This window comes from Bubalus kerabau, chromosome 4, assembly GCF_029407905.1.
Source record: "Bubalus kerabau isolate K-KA32 ecotype Philippines breed swamp buffalo chromosome 4, PCC_UOA_SB_1v2, whole genome shotgun sequence".
In the NCBI taxonomy this organism is placed as follows: Eukaryota; Metazoa; Chordata; class Mammalia; order Artiodactyla; family Bovidae; genus Bubalus; species Bubalus kerabau.
This window is the reverse complement of record NC_073627.1, coordinates 118,475,527-118,491,239: the sequence shown is the minus strand read 5'-3', so window position 1 is coordinate 118,491,239 and position 15,713 is coordinate 118,475,527. Positions and strand designations below refer to the sequence as shown.

General features: G+C 39.6%; 1 long non-coding RNA gene across 1 annotated transcript; it reads right to left on the bottom strand.

Moving 5' to 3' along the window:
* Positions 1-12,971: 12,971 nt before the first annotated feature.
* Positions 12,972-14,324, bottom strand: LOC129651581 (uncharacterized). The gene is made up of 2 exons (XR_008714212.1): positions 14,184-14,324; positions 12,972-13,075 (listed from the first exon to the last, which is right to left on the bottom strand). It is a non-coding gene; the product is annotated as an uncharacterized LOC129651581 (long non-coding RNA).
* Between the last annotated feature and the right edge of the window lie 1,389 nt (positions 14,325-15,713).

The window sequence follows — 15,713 nt, the reverse complement described above, 5'->3', positions numbered from 1 at the left end:
TTAGTTTCCTGAATGTTGAGCTTTAAGCCAACTTTTCCACTCTCCACTTTCACTTTCATCAAGAGGCTTTTGAGTTCCTCTTCACTTTCTGCCATAAGGGTGGTGTCATCTGCATATCTGAGGTTATTGATATTTCTCCTGGCAGTCTTGATTCCAGCTTGTGCTTCTTCCAGCCCAACGTTTCTCATGATGTACTCTGCATATAAGTTAAATAAACAGGGTGACAACATACAGCCTTGACGTACTCCTTTTCCTATTTGGAACCAGTCTGTTGTTCCATGTCCAGTTCTAACTGTTGCTTCCTGACCTGCATACAGGTTTCTCAAGAGGCAGGTCAGGTGGTCTGGTATTCCCATCTCTTTCAGAATTTTCCACAGTTTATTGTGATCCATACAGTCAAAGGCTTTGGCATAGTCAATAAAGCAGAAATAGATGTTTTTCTGGAACTCTCTTGCTTTTTCCATGATCCAGCAGATGTTGGCAATTTGATCTCTGGTTCCTCTGCCTTTTCTAAAACCAGCTTGAACATCTGGAAGTTCACGGTTCACATATTTCACGGTTCACATATTGCTGAAGCCTGGCATGGAGAATTTTGAGCATTACTTTACTAGCGTGTGAGATGAGCAATTGTGCAATAGTTTGAGCATTCTTTGGCATTGCCTTTCTTTGGGATTGGAATGAAAACTGACCTTTTCCAGTCCTGTGGCCACTGCTGAGTTTTCCAAATTTGCTGGCATATTGAGTGCAGCACTTTCACAGCATCATCTTTCAGGATTTGAAAGAGCTCAACTGGAATTCCATCACCTCCACTAGCTTTGTTCGTAGTGATGCTTTCTAAGGCCCACTTGACTTCACATTCCAGGATGTCTGGCTCTAGGTGAGTGATCACACCATTGTGATTATCTGGGTTGTGAAGATCTTTTTTGTACAGTTCTTCTGTGTATTCTTAGCATCTCTTCTTAATATCTTCTGCTTCTGTCAGGTCCATACCATTTCTGTCCTTTATCGAGCCCATCTTTGCATGAAATGTTCCTTTGGTATCTCTGATTTTCTTGAAGAGATCTCTAGTCTTTCCCTTTCTGTTGTTTTCCTCTATTTCTTTGCATTGATTGCTGAGGAAGGCTTTCTTAGCTCTTCTTGCTATTTTTTGGAACTCTGCATTCAGATGCTTATATCTTTCCTTTTCTCCTTTGCTTTTCACTTTTTTCTTTTCACAGCTATTTGTAAGGCCTCCCCAGACAGCCATTTTGCTTTTTTGCATTTCTTTTCCATGGGGATGGTCTTGATCCCTGTCTCCTGTACAATGTCACGAACCTCCATCCATAGTTCATCAGGCACTCTATCTATCAGATCTAGTCCCTTAAATCTATTTCTCACTTCCACTGTATAATCATAAGGGATTTGATTTAGGTCATACCTGAATGGTCTAGTGGTTTTCCCTGCTTTCTTCAATTTCAGTCTGAATTTGGCAATCAGGTGTTCATGATCTGAGCCACAGTCAGCTCCCAGTCTTGTTTTTGCTGACTGTATAGAGCTTCTTCATCTTTGGCTGTAAAGAATATAATCAATCTGATTTCGGTATTGACCATCTGGTGATGTCCATGTGTAGAATCTTCTCTTGTGTTGTTGGAAGAGGGTATTTGCTATGACCAGTGCATTCTCTTGGCAAAACTCTATTAGCCTTTTCCCTGTTTCATTCCATATTCCAAGGCCAAATTTAACTAACTCAATATTAATTATCAGATCAGATCAGATCAGTCACTCAGTCGTGCCCGACTAACAATAGCTAATATTTATTTACTATTTGCCATGCATCAGGTAGGGCTTGGGCTTCCCTGGTGGCTCAGACAGTAAAGAATCTGCCTGCAATGTGGGAGACCTGGGTTAAATCCATGGGTTGGGAAGATCCCCTGGAGGAGAGCATGGCAACCCACTCCAGTATTCTTGACTGGAGAAGCCCCATAGACAGAGGAGCCTGGTGGGCCAGTCCATGGGGTTGCAAATAGTGACCAGACATGACTAAGTGACTAAGCACAATACAGGTAGGGCTTTATATTAACTAACTTATTAAACCTTATACTTCCTCTGTGAACTCTATGATCCTATATTAGAGGTGATATTATTCTTGCTGTATTAGAGGTGATAAAACAGACTAAGAAGGACTACATAATTTTCCAAGGTCTCCCAGATGGTAATTCCTTTCCAAGCCAAAGTTTAAATCATAGAATAAGACTTCCTTGGGTGTAATCAAGGGAAGATATGAGAAGGTCCCTCCAAAGAGAGAATTTTTAAAGGGAATGATGAAAACAGGATCTACCTATCTTTGAATCTACAAGTTGGAGAGTCCTTATTGTCATGGCTGGTTAAGAAAATTGTGGCCCAGTGAAACATAACATGTCAATGTCCACCACCTGGGTCTCCTGACCCCATTTCCTGGTTTCACATTTCCTTAATTGACTACTCTAAAGCCTTTGGCTGTGTGGATCACAACAAACTGTGGAAAATTCTTAAAATGATGGGAATTCTAGACCACCTTACCTGCCTCCTGTGACACCTGTATGCAGGTCAAGAAGCAACTGTTATAACAGGACACGGAACAACAGACTGGTTCAAAATTGGGAAAGGAGTATGAAAAGGCTGTATCTTGTCACCCTGCTTATTTACCTTATATGAAGAGTACATCATGTGAAATTCCAGGCTGGATGAAGCACAAGCTGGAATTAAAGATTGCTGGGAGAAATATCAATAACCTTAGATATGCAGATGACACCACCCTTATGGCAGAAAGCCAAGAGGAACTAAAGAGCCTCTTGATGAAGGTGAAAGAAGAGACTGAAAACGCTGACTTAAAGCTCAACATTCAAAAAACTAAGATCATGGCATCTGGTCCCATCACCTCATGGCAAATAGATGGGGAAAAGATGGAAACAGTGACAGACTTTATTTTCTTGGGCTCCAAAATCATTGCAGATGGTGACTGCAGCCATGAAATTAAAAGATGCTTCCTCCTTGGGAAAAAAGCTATGACTAACCTAGACAGCTCATTAAAAAGCAGAGACTTTACTTTGCCAACAAAGGTCTGTCTAGTCAAGGCTATGGTTTTTCCAGTAGTCATGTATGGATGTGAGAGTTGGACTATAAAGAAAGCTGCACAGAAGAATTGATGCTTTTGAACTGTGGTGTTGGAGAAGACTCTTGAGAGTCCCTTGGACTGCAAGGTGATCAAACCAGTCCACCCTAAAGGAGATCAGTCCTGGGTGTTCATTGGAAGGACTAGTATTGAAGCTGAAACTCCAATACTTTGGCCACCTGATGAGAAGAGCTGATTCATTTGAAAAGACCCTGATGCTGGGAAAGACTGAGGGTAGGAGGAAAAGGGGAAAACAGAGGATGAGGTGGTTGGATGGCATCACTGACTCAATGGACATGAGTGAGTAAACTCCAGGAGTTGGTGATGGACAGGGAGGCCTGTCATGCTGTGGTCCATGGGGTTGCAAAGAGTCAGACACGACTGAGTGACTGAACTGAACTGAACTGAACTGAATTCGAAGAGCTGACTCATTAGAAAAGACCCTGATGTTGGGAAAGATTGAAGGCAGGAGGAGAAGGGGACAACAGAGGACAAGATGGTTGGATGGCATCACCGACTCAATAGACATGAGTTTCAGCAAGCTCCGGGAGATCGTAAAGGACAGAGAAGCCTGGCATGCTGCAGTCCATGAGGTGGCAGAATCGGACACAAATAAGCGACTGAACAATAACAACAATGTTTCCTTGAACCATCTGAAAGATCTGAGAAGAAATATACATACTAGCTGGCAATGCCTGCTAGGCTCATTCATTCTACATTTAACAAATACTGTTTGATATGATTTGGTGTGGGAAGAGGGAAAGCTCCTAATTCCTTTTTTTTTTTTTTAATGTATTTCTACTTCTTTAAAAATCTTTCTTAGTCCCCATATTGGAGATGTATAGCTTTTTCTTCTAAAAGAATGGACCCGGTATTTGTTTACTGCATATTTTAAAGGAGAGTCACAGTTGCACATAATTAAACTAAGGGAGATAGAGTGCTTTGTCCAAAAGGGAAAAGCCTTCTTGAAAGCTGTTAATGCTGTTCTCCATAACCTCTCTCGTCCTTCATCATTCTAGCTTGCATTCAGCACACTGAATGCTGCTCTGAGGCCACTGTTGCAACACATGTTTGTTTTCCTATGATTGTTTTAAGAAGCTCCCTAAGTCATTTGTACTTTTTTGAGGGTGAGATCAAATTCTTAAGCAGGGAAGGAAAGAAACATTTTCTAGGTTCTGACTGCATTTTATACTTTCTTGCCTCATGAATCTTTAAAATGCCACTCTAATATGGGTGCTGGGATTCAAGGTGAGTTGTCTAGAGCTACCTAACCAGACAAAACAAGGATTTGTTTTTTGTTTTTTTTTTTTTAATTTAATTTTATTTTTTAAACTTTACATAATTGTATTAGTTTTGCCAAATATCAAAATGAATCCGGCACAGGTATACGTGTGTTCCCCATCCTGAACCCTCCTCCCTCCTCCCTCCCCATTCCATCCCTCTGGGTCGTCCCAGTGCACCAGCCCCAAGCAATCCAAAGCCTTTCAGCTCCCAAATTGCACTCTCTTCCTACTGCACTGGATAGCGGCCTATATTGTCGGTCCCTTAACCTTACGGGATAAAAAGTAATATCTTCAAACATTTTTAAACTTTATTTTATCTTATTCCAAAAAAAAAATCATATGAATATCAGGCTTAGGTTACAAAGTTCCATAGAGAATAACAACATTTAAAACAATTACAACTACAGTGAGTGGAAAATGAGGTTAACATTCATTTTTAACACATTACAGAATTCTTCAGTATGTGCAGCATGACTCAGCAACTTGATCCTATTCATTTCCCTTTAACAGATGTGTAAGGAAAGAAGGAGAGGTAGGCCGGTTTGGTCTAAATTCACAAAGCTTAGTGGAGCTAAGCAATCTCTCACTCCACCTCCATCTCATCCCTCCCAGGTTTTCTGACCTCACCCCCATACTTTTCTTATTAGAATGATTATGATCTGTAAGTTGACTATAAACTGACTGTATTCCAACATGAATTGACGGCATTGACGTTAGAAGGTAAGTTGTAGTTCTTGCATTGCTTTTGATTTTGTAGGGGTCAATGCTGACCTTTTATTTCCTTTTTTGGTGGACACAACATATCAGTCTCTTGAATGGAATAAACCTACCTCAGTTCAGTTCAGTTGCTCAGTCATGTCTGACTCTTTGTGACCCCATGGACTGCAGCATGACAGGCCTCCCTGTCTATCACCAACTCTAGGAGTTTACTCAAATTCATGTTTATTGAGTCGGTGATGCCATCCAACCATCTCATTCTCTGTTGTCCCCTTATCCTCCTGCCTTCAATCTTTCCCAACATCACAGTTTTTTCTAATAAGTCAACTCTTCGCATCAGGTGGCCAAAGTATTGGAGTTTAAGCTTCAACATCAGTCCTTCCAATGAGTATTCAGGACTGATTTCTTTTAGAATGGACTGATTGGATCTCCTTGCAGTCCAAGTGACTCTTAAGAGTCTTCTCCAACACCACAGTTCAAAAGCATCAATTCTTCAGCGCTCAGCTTTCTTCACAATCCAACTCTCACATCCATACAAGACTACTGCAAAAACCATAGCCTTTGACTAGCTGGAATCAAGACTGCCAAGAGTAATATCAACAACCTCAGATATGCAGTTGACACCAGCTTGTGCTTCATCCAGCCCAGCGTTTCTCATGGTGTACTCTGCATATAAGTTAAATAATCAGGGTGACAATATACAGCCTTGATGTGCTCTGTTTCCTATTTGGAACCAATCTGTTGTTCCATGTCCACTTCCAACTGTTGCTTCCTGACCTGCATACAGATTTCTCAAGAGGCAGGTCAGGTGGTCTGATATTCCCTTCTCTTTAAGAATTTTCCACAGTTTGTTGTGATCCACACAGTGAAAGGTTTTGGCATAGTCAATAAAGCAGAAATGGATATTTTTCTGGCACTCTCTTGCTTTTTCAATAATCCAACGGATGTTGGCCATTTGATCTCTGGTTCCTCTGCCTTTTCTAAAACCAGCTTGAACATCTGGAAGTTTACAGTTCATGTATTGTTGAAGCCTGGCTTGGAGAATTTTGAGCATTAAAACCTACCTATGGATCTCTAATCTGAAAACTATAAGATACCGATGAAAGAAATTCATGACATAAATAGACAGAAGGATATACCATGTTCTTGGATTAGAAGAATCAATATTGTTGAAATGACTAAACTGCCCAAAGCAATCTACAGATTCAATGCAATCCCTCTCAAATTACCAATGGCATTTTTCACAGAACTAGAAAAAAACAAATCCCAGATCTTACATGGAAACAAAAAAGATCCCAAATAGCCAAGTGAAGTCGCTCAGTTGTGTCCAACTCTTTGCAACCCCATGAACTGCAGCCCACCAGGCTCCTCTGTCCATGGGATTCTCAAATCCTGAGAAAGAACACTGGAGCTGGTGTAATCAGGTTCCCTGACTTCAGACTATACTACAAAATTACAGTCATCAAAACAGTAACAGTTCAGTTCAGTTGGGTCACTCAGTTGTGTCGTGACTCTTTGTGACCTCATGGACAGCAGCACACCAGACTTCCCTGTCCATCACCAACTCCTGGAGCTTGCTCAAACCCATGTCCATTGAGTCAGTAATGCCATTCAACCATCTCATCTTCTGTCATACCCTTCTCCTTCCACCTTTGATCTTTCCCAGTATCAGGGTCTTTTCCAATGAGTCAGCTCTTTGCATCCAAATACTTTGTGCCAAAGTATTGGAGTTTCAGCTTCAGCATCAGTCCTTACAATGAATATTCGGGGCTGATTTCCTTTAGGATTGACTGCTTTGATCTCTTTGCAGTCCAAGGGACTCTCAAGAGTCTTCTCCAAGACCACAGCTCAAAAGCATCAGTTCTTCTGCACTCAACCTCTTTATGGTCCAACTGTCACACTCATACATGACTACTGGAAGAACTATAGATTTAATTATACAGACCTTTGTGGGCAAAGTAAAGTCTCTACTTTTTAATGCTCTGTCAGTGTGGTACCAAAACAGCTGGCATAAAAATAGAAATATAGGTCAATGGAACAGGACAGAAAGCCCAGAAGTAAACTCATGCACTTCTGGTCACTTAATCTAAAATAAAGGAGGCAAGAATGTACAACAGGGAAAATACAGTTTCTTCAATAAGTGGTGCTAGGAAAACTGAACAGCAACATGTAAAAGAATGAAATTAGAATACTCTTTAACACCACACACAAAAATTAACTCAAAATGGATCAAAAACATAAGTGTAAGACTGGACACTATAAAACTTTCAGAGGAAGACATTGGCAGAACACTCTTTGACATAAACCACAGCAATATGTTTTTGATCCACCTCCTAATGAAAATAAAAACAAAACTGAAAAAATGGGCCCTTATTAAATTTAAAAGCTTCTGCACAGCAAAGGAAACTATAAACAAATGAAAAGATAACCCACAGAATTGGAGGAAATATTTGCAAATGACTAACAAGGGATTCATCTCCAAAATATACAAACAGTTCATGCAGCTCCATGTTAAACAAAAAAAACAAAAAACAAAAAACACAACAAATAAATAAAAAAATGGGCAGAAGGGTTAGGAGGTTGGAGGTAGGTTCAAGAAGGGAGGGGACAGAAGTATATCTATGATTGATTCCTGTTGATGTATGAAAGAAGCTAACATAATATTGTAAAGCAATTATCCTCCAATTAAAAATAAATAAAAAAAATTTTAATGGGCAGAATATATAAATAGACATTTATTCAGAGAAGACATACAGATGGCCAAGAAGCACATGAAAAGATCCTCAACATCATTAATTATCAGAGAAATGCAAGTCAAAACTACAATGAGATATCACCTCATACCAGCCAGAATGACCATTATCAAAAAGTCTACAAACAATAAATGCTGAAGAGGGTGTGGAGAAAAAGGAACCCTTCTTCCCTGTTGGTGGGAATATAAATTGGTATGACCACTATGGGGAACAGTACAGAGGTTCCTTAAAAAACTAAAAATAGAACCACCATATGATCTCGCAAACCCACTCCCATGGGCATATATCTGGAGAAAACCATAATCAGAAAGGATACATGTACCCCAATGTTCACTGAGGCACTATTTACAATAGCCAAGACATGGAAGCAATCGAAATGTCCGTTACCAGAGAAATGGATAAAGAAGATGTGGTACATATATACAATATTACTAAGCCATTAAAAAAAATGCAATAATGCCATTTTCAGCAACATAGATGGACCTGGAGACTATCACACCAAGTGACATAAGTCAGACAGAGAAAGACAAATATCATATGATATCACTCATATATGGAGTCTAAGCAAAAAAATAAATAAATAAAAGGAAAGGAAAAGAAACAAATGAATTTACTTACAAAACAGAAACATACTTACAGATGTCAAAAACAAACTTACAGTTACCAAAGGGGGAATGTGGGGATGGGGGGGAGAGTAGGATAAATCAGGAGCTGGGTATGAATGCACACACACTACTATATATAAGATAGGTAACCAACAAGGACCTCTGTGCAGTACAGGGAACTCTACTCAATATTCTGTGATAACCTATATGAGAAAAGAATCTAGAAAAGAATGAATATACTGAATCACTTTGTTGTACACCTGAAGCTAATACACTGTAAATCAACTATACTCCAATAAAATTTTAAAAGAAATAAAAATAATACTTAGAATGAACAACAATAAAATGAACTAAAATAAAATAAATGTCTCTCTTCCAGAATACACTGCCTGAAGTCAACAAAAATTTCACTATAACGTTATATTATATTACATGTAATGTAATATTATATCCTATATAATATATGCTATAGTTACCTTGTGAAGTTAAGAATCTTACAATTATATCTTATATATTTTAATTACATATGTATAGATAAGATATATCCCATAGTTATCCCATGAAAATAAGAATATTATAACCCTTTTAAAAATATTAAGCCATTACTTTGATGTCAGCCTATAGGATATCCTATAATTTTTGTGATTCTGCTTTCAGAGCTCTTCATTTATTAGTAAACCAGGAGCTTCAAGAAATGCAGATTGCCTCTGCAAAGCACTGGTTTGGGAAGCAGTCTGTGGCTCTGCTTTTGTTAGTGATGCTATAGACTAGCAAATGAGACCTGGGCCCATCACAGAGAGAAATGTCTCTGATCTTGTTTTTAGAAGGAGGTTGCTGATTGGCAAAGTTCACACTTGATCGAAAGTACTGGCCAGGACCTGTGACAGACCTGACCAGGCTGCCTCTCTCCGTGGCCAGGCTGCTCTTCCCTCCACTCCCCATGGTCTGTCTGCTGCCTGCCCTCCTGTCCTCTGCAGGAGTCAGGGTACACGTGAAGGAGGACAGTGCAGGTGATAACATGGTGGAAGTGTGTGAGAGAGCTTACATTGGAGGCACCTAAGGGGGATGGTTGTTACAGGCAAAATCTCCAAACAGCAAAATAACCTGCTCATTCCTATAGTTGCACATCTAACCATATATCACATTTCCAGAAGTTTAAAAATACCCAAGGGGCCTTTATAGGTCTGTGATCTTAGACTACTTTCTGCATTTTGGTTTTTTTCATCTATAAAATGAGAGGACTAGATTCATTAGAAAACTTCTGAGTCACACACTTCTTCCATTTTATATGAAGCAAATATTTATTGCTTGCCTGTTACGTTCAAAGCCATGGGTATACTTTATATTCAGGCAGTCTCAGGCTTCTTTCCTAGTCATCTGCTAAAGTTTGCCTGAGTCAATGTTATTCTCATATGAATATCTAAAACATCTCAAATGGCATGACATTTCTCAACCTGCAAAATTATCCAATTTATTAAGATAATTTGCACCTTTTTACTAACAAAAAGTCATTTCACCCACAAATGAGGAAAATTGGTTGCATTTTGCAAGAGAAAGAATGACAGCTTTTGCCACCTTGCCTGGTTGTTGAAAAATTAAACCCCAGTACATGAGAAAATTAGATTACTCCTGGGAAAAATATCATTTGCTCTGGAAACTGTCCATGCCACTAGCTTCAAATTCTGTCAAATTGCCACCTTCTCTATATAGCACAGAGAGAAATGGATCAACAATTGTATCATCAAATGGGAAGTTAGAAGCTATGTAATAATATCCATTAAATTGGTGACATTTTTGGGGTGGTATTTATTTGTGGCAAGCTGAAAAATGGCTCCCAGAGAGTTGTTGTTTAGTTTCTAACATATGACTGACGTATTCTTTTGTGACCCCATAGACTGTAGCTCACCAGGCTCCTCTGTCCACGGGCTTTTCCAGGCAAGATTATAGGGTGGGTTGCCATTTCCTTCTCCAGGGGATATTCCTGACCCAGGGACTGAACCTGTGTTTCATGCATTGGAGGGTGTGTCTTTTACCTCTGAGCCCCCAGGAAAGCCTAGAGTATCCAGATCCTAGTCCCCAGAATCTGTGAATGTTACCTTATATGGCAAATGGTATTTTGCAGATGTGATTAATCTTGTGATGGCGAGATTGTCCTGAATGATCCAGGTAGTCACAAGTGTCCTTATAAAAGGTGGGCGGAGGAGAAGGAAGTAGGAGGTGTAATGATGGCAGTGAGAGGTTAGAGTTATGTGGCTGCAAGCCCAGGAAAGATAAGTAATACCAAGGAATGCAGGCAACCTCCAGAAGCTGACATAGGTAAGGAACAGACTCCAGAAGGAACCAACTGTGCCAGCACCTTGATTTTAATCCTATAAAACTAATTTTAGACATCTGACATGTAAGAATAAATTTGTGTTGTTTTAAGTACTTAGTTTGTGGTAGTTTGTTACAGCAGAAAAAACAACAAATAGATTCTTTTTCAGGCTTTCTTATTTACTTAACAGTTTGATTTCAGGAGAAAGAGTGACAATCTTTAGGAGCAAAAGTAGCTATTTGCCTGAATATTCTTGGAATTCCTTTGGTTGGCAAGGTTTGTCATGGAAATCCCTTTCTGATACAGTGCAGAAGGAAACACAGATGATGATAGAGTTCAGTTCACTTCAGTCGCTCAGTTGTGTCCAACTCTTTGTGACCCCATGAATCACGGCATGCCAGGTCTCCCTGTCCATCACCAACTCCCGGAGTTCACCCAAACTCATGTCCATTGAGCCGGTGATGCCATCCAGCCATCTCATCCTCTGTCGTCCCCTTCTCCCCCTGCCCCAAATCCCTCCCAGCATCAGGGTCTTTTCCAATGAGTCAACTCTTCACATGAGGTGGCCAAAGTACTGGAGTTTCAGCTTCAGCATAAGTCCTTTCAATGAACACCCAGGGCTGATCTCCTTCAGAATGGACTGGTTGGATCTCCTTGCAGTCCAAGGGACTCTCAAGAGTCTTCTCCAACACCACAGTTCAAAAGCATCAACTCTTTGGTGCTCAGCTTTCTTCACAGTCCAACTCTCGATTACCCACTCATAGAAACAAGAAGAAGAGGATGGAGAGACCAACAAGATTCCATTGGCTGAGTGGCTTAAACAACAGAAACTTATTTTCTCCAGTTTTTAAGGCTAGGAAGTCCAGTATCAGGGGTCTGACCAATTCAATTCCTGGGGAGGACTCTTCCTGGCTTGTAGTTGGCTGCCATCTTCCTGTATGTTTCCATGACCTGGTCTTTATGAATATAGGGAATGACACTCTCTCTGGGTCTTTTCTTAAATGGACACTCATGCCATGTGAAGAATCCCACCCTTATGATGTTATCTAACCCTAATTACTTTCCAAAGATCCCATCTACAAATACCACTGCATTGCTGTTAGGGCTTCAACATATGAATTTAGGAGTAGGTGCTCACAATTCAATCTGTAGCAACAGATAAGTGTAATAACTATGAAAGTCCTCTCTTTTTGGAAATGTTTATAATGTGGACTGAAAAATATTATGTAGTTTATACTGGCATCTGAGTTTGAGAATCTTCCCTCCAAAGATGAAAAATGGAAAATATTTCTTTGTATTTAGAAAGTGTATTTAGAGATACAGCACTACGTGACCCACAGCCCTTGTCCACTTAACATCAACGTGTTAGGAGTGTGAATGCATAACCTCTCTTTGTAAATGAAATTGGTTTGGTGACTGCCTTCTGTAAATGCATATGTTCTTCTTTGGACATAACAGATAAATGTGAAAATGTACATAGAGTGCTATGTTCCAAAATGATTAACTTGGTCACTGAAGTAGTTCTTTAGACCTCAAGAATCCCATGGTTAAAGAAAAGATTATGTTAGTAGCTCCTGATAAAAGAATCATCTATCCCATAAGCACACGAGTAAAGGTGGTAAGAAGGCTTGCATCATTGCTTCCTGCACAGTGGTCATTGTTAATAGTATCTCCAGTAAGTTTATAGACATATATGAATATACAATGTTGTCAGATGAGAGTAACACATGAAGCTGTCTTCAAAAACCAGGAGTCCAAGAGATCCTTTCTTTTATCTAATAATCTCCAGTCATAAGACCTTTCACTGGAGTTGAAACCTCCTGAGAGAAGACAAAATTCTATGTAGATTCTTACAGGAACAAGCAAGCAAGAAAGACGTGTCAAGTATTCCCTAAGGCTTGCTTTTTCCCAAATGGTCTATAAATTAAGGCTGTGCAATCTGTGTGAGTTGCATGTGTGAATACATACATTTCAAGTATAAAGATATGTATGTGTGTGTGTATATATGTTTTAATGGATCAAAGAAACTGTCTAGCCTTAGGGGAAGGGACATTAGGAAAGATTCTATTTAAGAGATTATAGGGAATCTAGTCAAGCTGGAAAGACTTGACTGAGAGGGTTCATTTGCAGCAAGAATATACTTCTTCATGAAATGTGGGTCTTTTGATGGCATTTATTAAATCTCTTTCTCAGAGAGGCTCCACTTGACAACTCCTGCTGCAGACATTTTTCAGGGCTCATCCTTCTTCTCACAGGTATATTGGTACCCAACGCTATGTACAAATATTCACAATAAGAGTTCAGGCGAACCTCAGACCACTTTCAGCTGGGTTGACTCAAAATCAATACTACTCAATAGAAATATAATGTGAGATATATATATATATATATATATATATATATATATAGTATATATATTATATATAATTGTAATTTTTCCATAGCACACGGCTAAAAAGGTAAAAAGAAACAGGTGGAATTAATTTTGGTAATATAATTAATGCAGTATATTGAAAATGTTACTTCACCATGAAATCAATATTAAAAAATAATAAGGAGGTATATTACATGATCTTTTGTACTAAGTCTTTGAAACTGGGTATGTTTCTTATACTTTAGCTGCATTTCAGAAGGTTGGTAGCCACATTTCAGTTCAGCAGCCACCCTTCCATATTGGGCAACTGCTCTGGATAAAATGCTGTAAGATTTTTCCTTACTGGATTATTGGGGTATGAGTAGGACATGGATATTTATTTTATCGATCCATGCAGTTCAAGTGCACAGTAAGTACTCACTGAAATGAAAGAGCACATTTTTTCAGGTGTGAGAGCTCCTGCTTTAGTTTCTGGGTATTCCAGGTTTCTAACATTGTCACTAACCTTCCACGTACCCACTCCGCCTCTGTTTTGCCACTTGGCTCCACCAAATTTCCTTCACTGCTGCTCCACCTCTTGTAACTATCACACGAGCCCCAGCCCAGGTTCTTTCCACCCCACACTCCTTTTCCTCTTCCCCTTCCTTGTGTAACATGCTGCTGTGAGGTTTCTGAAGGGGTCCTTCTCTATTCCCAGAAATTGGCAATCAGATCCCATAGCTAACCATAGGGCACAGAATACCTCTTGTTAGAATGATAGAGAACTTCCAGCTGCAGGGTCAGCTCCCTTCTCAAAATATGCTGAGAGGTTTACCAGTTCAGAAGAATCTGAACTCATTCCTTCCCTTCCCGTGTTTAAAAGAAGGATTCCAGGAAGCAAAAGTCATCTTGTAGGAAAGACAGAATTTATAAAATGGCAACCATCCTTTTGCCCTCTCTTCCTACATATGTGCTTGTCTGCCTATCTATCTGTCTATCTATTATCTATCATAGCATGTAGTACTTACCGTATTGGAATGTCTTGCATTGGTAGAGGATTCTGTTTTTATCATCACTGTGTACTTTCACATTTCTTATCTCTTTTGATCCTCATAAAAATCTTGTGACTTAACAGATTAGTTTTCTTTCATTTTTCAGGTTATAAAACTGAAGTCCTTGCATAAGAGAAAGAAACATCACTGGTTTAAGTATCCATTCTAGGACTGCCTTCCATAGCTCAGGATTGCACTGTCCAAAGTGATAGCTACTACCCCTCATGTGACTGTTTAAAGTTAATTAATATTAGAGAAATGAAAATCAAAATTAGAGTGAGGTATCTCTGCCTACTAGTCAGAATAGCCATGATTAAAAACTCTACAAATAACAAATACTGGAGAAAGTGTAGAGAAAAGGGAACTCTCTTGCATTGTTGGTGGGAATGTAAATGGGTGCAGTCACTATGGAGAACATCATGGAAGTTCTGCAAAATACTAAAAATAGAGTTGCCATATGATCCAGCAAGGCCACTCCTGGAACTAAACTATAGTTAAAAAAAAATGCACCCCAATGTTCATAGCAGCACTATTTATAATAGCCACGACATTTGTTGCTATTCAGTCACTCAGTTGTGTCTCAGTCTTTGTGACCCCATGGACTGCAGCTCGCCAGGCTTCCCAGATGTCCTTCACCATCTCCCAGAGCTTGCTCAAACTCATGTCTACTTGGTTGGTGATGCCATACAACCATCTTGTCCTCTGTTGTCCCCTTCTCCTCCTGCCTTCAATCTTTCCCAGCATCAGGGTCTTTTCTAATGAATTGGCTCTTTGCATCGGGTGGCCAAAGTATTGCAACTTTAGCTTCAGCATCCATTCTTCCAATGAATATTCAGGATTGGTTTCCTTTAGGATTGACTGGTTTGATCTCTCTGCAGTCTGAGAGACTCTCAAGCGTCTTCTCCAACACCACAGTTCAAAAGTCAATTCTTTGGTGCTCAGCCTTCTTTATCGTCCAACTCTTGCATCCAAACATGACTACTGCAAAAACCATAGCCTTGACTATACAGACCTTGTTGGCAAAGTGAGGTCTCTGCTTTTTAATATGCTGTCAGGTTTGTCATAGCTTTTCTTCCAAGGAGCAAGCGTCTTTCAATTTCATGGCTGCAGTCACCATCTGCAGTGACTTTGGAGCCCAAGAAAAGTAAATTCTGTCACTGTTTCCATTGCTTCCCTATTTATTTGCCATGAAGTGATGGGATTGGATGCCATGATCTTAGTTTTTTGAATGTTGAGCTTTAAGCCAGCTTTTTTACTCTCCTCTTTCACCTTCGTCAAGAGGCTGTTTAGTTTCTCTTCACTTTTTGCCATAAGGGTGGTGTCATCTGCGTATCTGAGGTTTTTGATATTTCTCCCAGCAATCTTGATTCCAGCTTATGCTTCATCCAGCCCAGCATTTCTCATGATGTACTCTGCACATAAGCCAGGATACTGAGCTAACCTAAATATCCATCAACAGATGAATGACTAAAGATGCAGTATATATGCACAATGGAATATTTGTAT